The following is a 10,611-nucleotide window of genomic DNA, read 5'->3' as shown; positions in this document are numbered from 1 at the left end:
GTGGAAGGATCACTTTAGTTGAGAAGTTTGAGACCAGTCTGGGCAACATAGTGGGACCCGTCTCTATACAAAATGAAAAAATTTGGCTGGGTGTGGTGGCACACACCAGCTACTTGGGAGGCCGAGGCAGGAAGATCACTTAAGCCCTTGAGGTGGTAGTGAGCCATGATTGTGCCACTGCACTCCAACCTGAGTGACAGAGCAAGACCTTGTCTCAAAAAAAAAAAAAAAAAAAATCAAAAACAAAACCAAATTACTTGGCACCATGTATATTCATGTTCAGGTCACAATGCATCTAGTGAAAAGAAAAAGGAATAATGTCTGATTAGCTGAGAGGATCTTCCAGTATGAGCCATTCCAGAAACTACAGTCAACAATCCTATAAAGGTACCTTTCCTTTTAAGGGCAAGCAAGAAATTAAATACAATTTTTGTTTGTAATTTTTAACAGTTGAATTGCAATGCTGAGCGGCTCATGAAGCCGTGCACCCTCTTTTTCCTTTCAATTTTGATCTTAGGAAAAATGTGAGCTTCCTTAGAAAGTTTGTAACATCAGATTTATCACTCTTATGAAGCAAAAACCCAGAATAAAAACAGTGGCCACCAGGAATTGTTAATATGTGTTTGCTCATGTCATGTACATGTACAACTCATGGATTTAAAGGCATAAAGTTAGCTTTCCTTAGAGGAAACACTCTGTCACATCCATAGACTAACTTTCACTCTGGCCAGTCTATCAAAATTCCTGGAAGACACACATGTTCAAGGAGTTTGTGTATTATAACATTTGCAGCACTTTCTGCAAGGGAAATAGGTTCAAGTCATTAGATCACAATATATATTTTTATCATTAATGAAATGTTTTCAAATAGATTATTGGCCCCATGGGGTTTCTGGCCATGCAAGGAAGATGGCTAAATGGGGGTGGCAGCTCTCTGGGCTTGAGAGATGGAGTAAAAGCTTTAGGAAGGAGGGCTAAGGAAGTAAGTCATTATAATGAGGTGGTGGGAGCCAGGTTTCTCACTGCAAGAAAAGAGAGTAATAAATACAGAAAAGGAGAAAACTAGAATGAACCCTGTGGTCTACGGGATTAGAATGAAAAGTTTCAGTGTAAATTTAGAGTTTGCACTATGTGGGGTTAGATAAATAAAACATTGATGTACATTTCTGTGAGTGTGTGCACACACTTTATATCTTCATGTGTGCGTATGTATACACATGCATGCATGTACACAAATACATTTCCTAGCTTTTTACTAGAGAGAGTTTGGGAGTAGTGAGATTGAATAACAAAGAACCTAACTAGAATTTGGTTTCTAAATATTATACCATTTTCCATGTATATGGACCAGAATTCCTTGGAGACATGGCCGATCTCACAGGTGGACGAGGAGGTAAGAAAGTAACCAAAGAATGATGGCGACATAGAGCACACAGGACAGCTGGAAGGGGTGCCAGCTGGCCCAATCTGGGATGATTTGTGTGTCCAAGTAACCTCAGCATCAGATTGTATCCCATTGATTAATATAGATATCCATGAGTCTATCCTGATATAATAAGCAAATGAACATGTAAATGGAAAGAGAATGCCCTTTCCTACAGAAGAATGCCAGGTAATGAATGTTGAAAAAACTAAGGACTTAGCGCAATTTGAGAATCATAGTAATTACTTTAGGCAAAATGCATCAATAGATTTGAAAACTGGAGGGTGAAAGTTGAGTAAAGAATGGGATAGTTACGTAGTCTAGGAGTGTCTCTCCAGGAAACACTTATTGACTGCAAAGTAAAAAACGGTAATTGATGGTAATTGGGAGATACAGGGTTTCTTTTTGGAGTGGTGAAGACGTAGTAGAATTAGATAATGGTAATGGTCACACAACATTATGAATATGCTAATAACCACTAGATTGTACACTTTCAAACAGTGAATTTTATGTTATATGAGCTTACCTTTAAAACAATGAAATTTGACAAAGCAGTTACCCACTCTAGGCCTGGGGAAACAGCTGTCAAGAGGTAGAGTTAGCAGAACCAGATGGCTCAGAGAGGGATCTGTGGACTGAGCTCAACCCCCTGGAGATGGACATCACCTGGCTGCTGCTAGGTGAGGGGGAATGGGAGGCTGGTTCCAGGCTGCTGAAAGCTGGAGCCAACTATGCTGTTGGAGCAAAACTGCCGCTGGAGAGACACTCCCAGAAAGTGCAAAAACCAGGAAGGAGGATTCCTTTCCTTCCGGCCACCCTCCAGTCAGGCTGTAAAGCTCCTGCTGGCAGCATTATGGGGAATGCCCCAGATGGCTGAGCATATCCAAAAGGAGAGTGTAGAAAGGTGGGTTTGGATCTAAGAGACAATAGATAAATAACCAACACGCAGAGAACAATGGAGAATTCACGGCTCATACAATGAGGGGAGAGGATTCTTTTCTCATATAATTTTGTTCTTTTTAAAAAGAGTGATTTGTTAGATCTTAAACCAAATGTTTGTTAATTTTAGAAGAACTTATAGGAATACTTTTATAAATCTTATAAACCTTATTCCTTTATATATTCTAATTCTACATTTGAAAACATCTGCAGCTCTTACATTGCTCATACCTCCTCGATCCTTAGGCATAATGGGGGAATCCTGCCTCCTAATATGCATGCGCATTCCCACCTGGGTACCTTTGCTCTGGGCGCTTTCCCACCCAGAGGCCCTTCTTCCCTCTTCCCTGCCTGAGTTCTATTTGCCTTCCATCATGAAGCATTTTCCACCCACATCAGTTCATAGTGACATTTTCTCTCCTGCTTCTGAGTCCTCATGGGACAGATTTCCAGGTTATATTTGGACACGCATTGCTTTGACTAACTAGCTAAGTTCTCATAGATGTGTGTCCATGTCTATTTATTCCATGGACGTTTCCTGACATGCCCAGACAGTGTGAAGCCTCAGTGAATACTTGTTCATGACTGAGCCTCTATGGACATTTGAGACCAGCTTTAAAGTGAATAATTGTATAATAATTTTATGGAAAATATTCAAATTTTCCAGAAAAAGGGATGATCAGATGACAAGAATACCTCTTTCCATCCCCATTATTTCTATAAGTCATCCATTTTTGCATGAGCCAGAGTTGATATTCTTTTTTTTTTTTTTTTTTTTTTTTTTGAGACGGAGTTTCGCCCTTGTTACCCAGGCTGGAGTGCAATGGCGCGATCTCGGCTCACCGCAACCTCCGCCTCCTGGGTTCAGGCAATTCTCCTGCCTCAGCCTCCTGAGTAGCTGGGATTACAGGCACGCGCCACCATGCTCAGCTAATTTTTTGCACCATTAGTAGAGACGGGGTTTCACCATGTTGACCAGGATGGTCTCGACCTCTTGACCTCGTGATCCACCCGCCTCGGCCTCCCAAAGTGCTGGGATTACAGGCTTGAGCCACCGCGCCCGGCCAGAGTTGATATTCTTATTAAATGCTTGGTTGTTTGGAAAAGTTTGTGAGGCCAACATTTGCCTTAGGTACTGATCAGACAAAGCTGAACCTGATGAGAGAGAAGGGGTCGTCAGATAGTACACACTTAAAAAGTAAAGAAACTCTAGGTAAGCCTACGTCCCACCCAGGCTTAGAGAGTTGGCATCAAGGTGCTCAAATAGACCCAGCACAGAGACTAGCAGTGCTTTCAGGTTTGGTTCTGTTTGCTGCTCTTGTAAACTCATTTTGTGCTCATGTGGCTTGCTTTCTCAGATGAAACCTCAGAAATGTAAAAAATCCTTCTCAAGTCAGTTTCATCCTCCTTTGAAATCTCTCACCCCATTAACTTGAGACATTAACCAGCTCCTTTCATGTTACCCACCTGAGTCTGCCTCTTGTTTAGCATCGACTATCATTTCATTCTTCCTTTTTTTTTTGGTGAAAGAGAACACTTTATTTCGAAGGAGGGTGCTGCACAGTGACTAACAGAGGCCACCCATTGGGCACTTAGACACTGTACTCCAAAATACACACAGGATGTTTTGCTAATAAAAATCAACAGGAACAGGGACTCCTCTGGGTAACTCCCCCAACCTCATCCCTTTCAGGGTTTGGGAAATCTTCCAACCATTTTCCTGACAGCAGCTGTGATTCACTAGAGATAGTACCCCTTAGGGGTGCTTTCCTGTTTCTTATAAAGAACATTTTCTTTAGATTTTCTGAAGTCTTCATTTGTTACTTTGATTCTGTGTTCTCTTAAGGCCATCAGATCAGCCTCTGTACAGATTGCCTGGATGTCAGCATCAGAGAGGTCATCCTTAGCCATGATCAAGTCGTCCAGGATTACATCATCAGCCAGCATCATCCTGCTTGTGTGAATCTGAAAGATGCGCTTCTTAGTGCTCCCATCAGGTGGGTGGAACTCGATCCTCTTGTCAAGGCAGGCTGGTCTGATAAGTGCTGGATCCGAAGTTTCTATTGGTTTGTGGCCATGATAACTTTCACATCTTCCCTAGAATCAAATCCATCCAACTGGTACAACAGTTCCAACATTGTTCGCTGAATTTCTCTCTCACCACCAGAATTTGAGTCGTATCTTTTTGTGCCAGTGACATCAATTTCATCAATAAACACGATGGACGGTGCATGTTCTTCAGCAACTCGAAGCAGTTCCTGTATAAGTTTGGGTCCACCACCTAGGTACTTCTGAATGAGTTCAGAGCTAGCCACTCTCAAGAAAGTGGCTGAGGTTTAGTTTGCTCCTGCTTTGGCTAACAAGGTTTTACCTGTGCCAGGTGGACGGACCATGGAGAATGGTCCCTTTCTCAATATTACATAAGAACACCGTCTTCATGATATTCAGGATGGTGAGATGAAGTTCCACAGATTTCCTTAATTTCCTGAATTTGGTTGTCCACCCCCTCTGCAACATTTGGCATAGGTCTCCTGGGGGACCTTCTCCACCTTCATCACTGTGACCAGGGGATCTGTGTTATCCATCAGCACCCCATCACGGCATGCACCCTGTGTCTGAGCAGAACCCAGCAGCCAGGTTCCAGCAGATCCTTGCTTACAAATGAAAGAACACTGAAGACGTAGACACGATAGCATGATTGTCACTGATGATCTTTCCAAGGTTCCTACTGATATTGGGTTACCTCTCAGCTTGGGGTCCACCCTCCACTTTTGATCTTTCCTCCTCTTGCTTTTCTTCTAATGGTTTCATTTGTTCTTGATTTCTAATGAATCTTCCTCCATGAGAAGATAGTCTTTAATTCTCTGTAACTACAGTAATTTTAACCGGCACTGAGTGTGAGGTGTCACCATGGCAGTTTGCTGGCAGCATCTGCTTTCTGTTTTCTTCTTTTTCGCTACTCTAGTTGGTACAGGAGGTTAGTATTTATTTTTCTTGTCCTTGTTATCCTTCTTGCCACCACCAGGACCAGGACCAGCACCCTGACTTTGACCCATCTTGTCTTGGCCACTTGAGCTGCCACTGCTGGAGGTTCCTCGACCTCAACTATCATTTTTAAGTCCTTATTTTTTGATGGGTATTTTCTCTTGAGGATACTCACACTGGAAGGCGACCAACTTACATGTTTTCAAGAGAATAAATAGGTACTACATAAATGAATAAAGTGGGCTTGGCTTAAGACACTGGGGAGGGTAAAATACGCAGAGTGTCAGCTCTTAATGGGTGTTAAGGAGAAAAGTAGAGCAGGGAAAGGTGTTGGGACGTGTATGTGTGGGACAGAGTAGCTGTGATTGTCAGGTTCCTGTGCCAGCTTGGCTAGGCTATTGTACCCAGTGCTTAATCAAATACGAACCTAGGTGCTACTGTGAAGGTATTTTGGGGATGTGATGAACATCCACAAATAGTAGACTATAAGTAAAGCAGATTATCTTATTTATTTATTTATTTATTTTTGATACAGAGTCTTGCACTGTCACCTGGGCTGGAGTGTGGTGGCACAATCTCAGCTTACTGCAACCTCCTCCTCCCAGGTTCAAGCGATTTTCCTGCCTCAGCCTCCTGAGTAGTTGGGATTACAGGCACCTGCCATCACACCTGGCTAATTGTTTTTTGTTTTTTTTTGTATTTTTACTAGAGACAGGGTTTCACTATGTTGACCAGGCTGGTCTCAAACTCCTGACCTTGTGATCCGCTTGCCTTGGCCTCCCAAAATGCTGGGATGACATGCATGAGCCACTGCCCCTGGCCCAGATTATGTTTCATAATGTGCTTGGGCCTCACCTAATCTGCTGAAGGCTTTAATCATTAAAAAATCCGGAGACAACCGATGCTGGAGAGGATGTGGAGAAATAGGAACACTTTTACACTGTTGGTGGGAGTGTAAGTTAGTTCGATCGTTGCGGAAGACAGTGTGGCGATTCCTCAAGGATCTAGAATCAGAAATGCCATTTGACCCAGCAATCCCATTACTGGGTATATATCCAAGGGATTATAAATCATGCTATTATAAAGACACATGCACACATATGATCATTGCAACACTGTTTACAATAGCAAAGACCTGGAACCAAACCAAATGTGGCACATATACACCATGGAATACTATGCGGCCATAAAAAATGATGAGTTTGTATCCTTTGTAGGGACATGGATAAATCTGGAAACCATCATTCTCAGCAAACTGACACAAGAACAGAAAATCAAACACTGCATGTTCTCACTCATAGGTGGGTGCTGAACAATGAGAACACATGGACACAGGGAGGGGAGCATCACACACTGGGGTCTGTTGGTGGGGGATGGGGAGGGACAGTGGGGGATAGGAAGGTTGGGGAGGGATAACATGGGGAGAAATAACAGATATAGGTGATTTGGGGGGAAGGAGGCAGCAAACCACATTGCCATGTATGTACCTATGCATCAATCCTGCATGAACTGCAGAACCTAAAATACAAAAAAAAAAAAAAAAAAAAAGAAAAGAAAAAAAAAGAAATGAGAAACGTTGAGGTTTCCCAGAGAAGAAGAAATTCTGCCTAAGACTAAAGCATCAACTCCCACCTATTCCAGCTGCTGGCCTTCCCTGCAGACTTCAGATTTGCCGGGCTCCACAATCCCATGAGCCAATTACTTGAAACAGATCGTAGTGTGTATGCATGTACACACACACACACACACACACACACACATATATATACACACTCACATCCTATTGGTTCTGTTTCTCTGGAATATTGTGACTGATCCAGGAGGAATTTTGGATCCAAGAGCTTTTGGACATTCCGCTTGCTAATTTCAAGTCTTTGCTCAAATGTCACATTCTCAGAGAGGCCTATTCCAATCATTTTATCAAATATGAAAAACTAATAATCTTCTCATTCTGTATCCCTGATCCCCTGAGTCCACTCTACTTTTTCCCACAGCAATGTCACTTTTCACATAGCTGTGTTACTATTTATTGTGTTTATTTTCTGTTGCCCTGCTCTAGTATATAAACTTCATGATAGCAGGTGTCATAGGATGACTTCTCTGGGAACAAAACTCTGAGCTGGGGATTTGTGTGCAAGGAGGCTTATTGTGGGAGAGCGGGGCGGGTGCTCTCAGGAACAGCAGCCATAGGGTGTAAAGGAAGCAAGACTGGGCAGAGGGAACTTTGACTGTAATGCAATTGCAACAGAGGTCTCCACTGATTCCCAAGGGAGCCCTGAAGCTGGGGAAGTGCCTGGGGATGTCCTGAATTGAGAGGAAGTGGGTGGGCTCCAAATCAGCCAGCCATTGGATGCAAAGTGTCCCCAGGAAGAGAACACAGCTCCCTTTGGCTAGGGGCAATTCCTAGGGAGGGCTCGGTGTGGGTTGTTAGCCAGCAACACTCCTGGAAGCTGGGGAATGAGCGACCATCTGGGCAATGCACCCGGGGGGCAGCAGCCATCTTTATTTCTCTGTTGCTATATCCTCAGTTCCCAGGACAGAGCCTGGATAATTGACTGGATGGGTATATGAATGAATGAATGAATGAATGAATGAATGAATGAATTCTTTTCAGAAAGGCCAGCACGTACAAACAGGATGTGGCCACTGCTCCCAGTTGATGAACAGAATGACAAGAGGATAAAAATAGAAAATAGGCTAATGTGATCGCAAAAACTATTAAGGCAGTACATTGTAGGAAACAGAGTGATAAATAAGAGAATAGAGGCTTAGGGCTTTTGAGGGAGGGGCACGGTTGGATATGGCACTAAATACGTTTATATGACAGAGAGTTTCCATGTCTTACACACAGATCCTGAGCAGTCGCAGGCCCAGTGTGTGCTGTTACTGGCCCGAGTCGGGCCCAGGGTTAAAGAAAGCATCCTGCGAACACAAGGAACAACTGGCTCCCGTGACAGAACTTTTAACAAGCCCTTTCTCAAATCTGTTGACTTAACACAGGCTGGGGAATTCTTTGAAAGGCAACATGGCTATAAATCAGCAAGTCCTGCGAACGTGCATTCCAGGGTCTTGGAGGAAAAGGCTGCACACAAAAGCACCTCTTCTAAGTCTTCAGGAATGCTGTGGTGAGTGGCCCTGGAGGTCTCGGGGTTAGACTTTGGGGTTGGGAATGAAAAGCATCCAGGAGAGGGGAGCAGGGAAGCCCCAGCGAGAGCAGCGCAGCTTGCTTCTAAGGGCAGCAATGGACACCTGGCACCCGGAGTGGTGCCTAGCAGATTCTAAGCACTCAGTGAATGTCTGCTGAGTGACTGGAGAATAGTCAGGGACCTTGATTCTGGCCCTCATTCTGTCATTCATTTGCCATGTAACCTTGAGGAAGTCTCTTCCCTTCTCTGAGCCTTGTTCATCCCGTCTGTAAAATATTGCACCTAAGCACAAATGGAATCTTCAGGAGTGAATGCCCGTGATGCTCTGAATTCATTTATTTATTTAATTTATTTTTGAAATGGAGTCTCACTCTGTCACTCAGACTGGCATGCAGTGGCACCATCATCGCTCACTGAAGCCTCAACCTCCTGGGCTCAGGTGATCCTCCCACTTCAGCCTCCTGAGTAGCTCGGACCACAGGCATGCACCACCATACCCGGCTAATTTTTGTGTTTTTTGTAGACACAGGGTTTCACCATGTTGCCCAGGCTGGTCTCAAACTCCTGGGCTCAAGCGAACTGCCCTCTTCAGCCTCCCAAAGTGCTGGGATTACAGTTGTGAGCCACCATGCCAGCTGAATTTAAAAAGCATTTGAAGAGGTGCCTGAAGCTGTGAAAGGCGGGAGACATAAGAAGCCCATATGGCAGAGTTTCCTAAGCTAATGTGAGCGCCTGCAATGGTCAAGGCCTGCTAAGGGAAGTAAGCAATCCTTGCATGGCTGCCACGTCCCAGTGGAACTTGCAGGTAAGTAACAGGACACTGCTGTGTCCACCGCTCCGAGAGAAATGTCTCTCCCAGAGCTGCTGGAAACAACAGATCTCCCTCTGGGCCGGCCTGACGCCAGAGGCCGAGGGGAAAGAGGAGCGTGCTATCTGACGCCCACTGCAACTTCCATTCTCTCTGGGGCAGACCATTTCTTAAGGCCTGGAGGCTGGCAGCATGGCCATCAATTTCAGTCAATTGCCTGCTCACTTCCATCAGTGGCTTGATGTGGTGCAAAGAATGACAGGCTCCCACTCAGAATAGAAGAGTTCAAATTCTACCTTTTCTAACCCTTGCAAATCTGGTAAGTGACTTAATTTCTCTGGATCTGTAAGCAGGGACTGATCCTATGTACGTGACAAGTATGATTTGATGGGAGAAGATCTGCATAAAACCAGCACACGTGTGTCTCCCCTCCCTCCTTTTCTCCCTTTCTCCCGCTACCTTCAGTCCTTCCCTCTGTGCAAGCCAGCCTAGCTAGTTGAAACAGGATATAAACACACCATGCCAAGAGCATGGGTGTGATGCCCATAAAGGACCAGAGTCCTGGATGGACAACTTGCAAGTTGTGTGCTCAAGCTCCTCATCACAGAACAAAGGCAGTTTGTGACTGATCAGTGTCACTGTGGACAAATACTATTTATTCAGCAAGGATGCCAAGCATTTTTAATCCCTGACTCATCAGGAAGAGGAATTTGGCAAAGTGGGGGATGGGGGTGGGGAATAAACGGGAATAAATCCAAGTGAGGCAAGAATGTAATTATGAGGGTCAGATTGTGCTGCTCGGGAGCCAGAGGGAAAGGGGAGGAGGTGGTCCTTTCCCTTGAAAGAATTGACACGAGGACCCCAATTCTCCCTTTGTAAACCTGGAAAAGAGAGGGCCTTGATATGAATTTTGGGGTTTTCATTCTCCCTCATGAAGTTGCACTTATATTGAACCAGGGGCTCTGAATCCCATGGCTGTGGATTCCTGCGGAGTGGAAATGTAATGGAAAGGAGCCCTTGCGTATCTCCATTGGCGCTAAGCAGTTTTTGTGTGCCACGTGTCTGTAAGTACTATCATGCAGGAGGCATGTCCGTTTTTTACTTAAATCTGGACCCTTATATTAAACGCAGTTGGAGTTTAGACCCACATGCCAGCCAGGCCTGAGAGTTGGGTTCCCTCTTTCGTCTGATGCTCTCTTTTGCTCCATATGTCTACACACTCGGGGTTCAGTAGCCCAGCCACGGGAATAGATTTCCTAGCGGCTCCTTCTTGGCTGGGGGCCCCGGACCCTGATGAGGCTGTCCAGAGC

At 44.6% G+C, this 10,611-nt stretch overlaps 1 pseudogene; it reads right to left on the bottom strand.

Moving 5' to 3' along the window:
- Window positions 1-4,102: 4,102 nt before the first annotated feature.
- LOC101028368 (26S proteasome regulatory subunit 4 pseudogene) lies at window positions 4,103-5,418 on the bottom strand (annotated as a pseudogene).
- Between the last annotated feature and the right edge of the window lie 5,193 nt (window positions 5,419-10,611).

The sequence above is a fragment of the Saimiri boliviensis genome, chromosome 1 (assembly GCF_048565385.1).
Source record: "Saimiri boliviensis isolate mSaiBol1 chromosome 1, mSaiBol1.pri, whole genome shotgun sequence".
Lineage (NCBI taxonomy): Eukaryota > Metazoa > Chordata > Mammalia > Primates > Cebidae > Saimiri > Saimiri boliviensis.
This window is presented reverse-complemented; position numbering and strand designations above follow the sequence as displayed.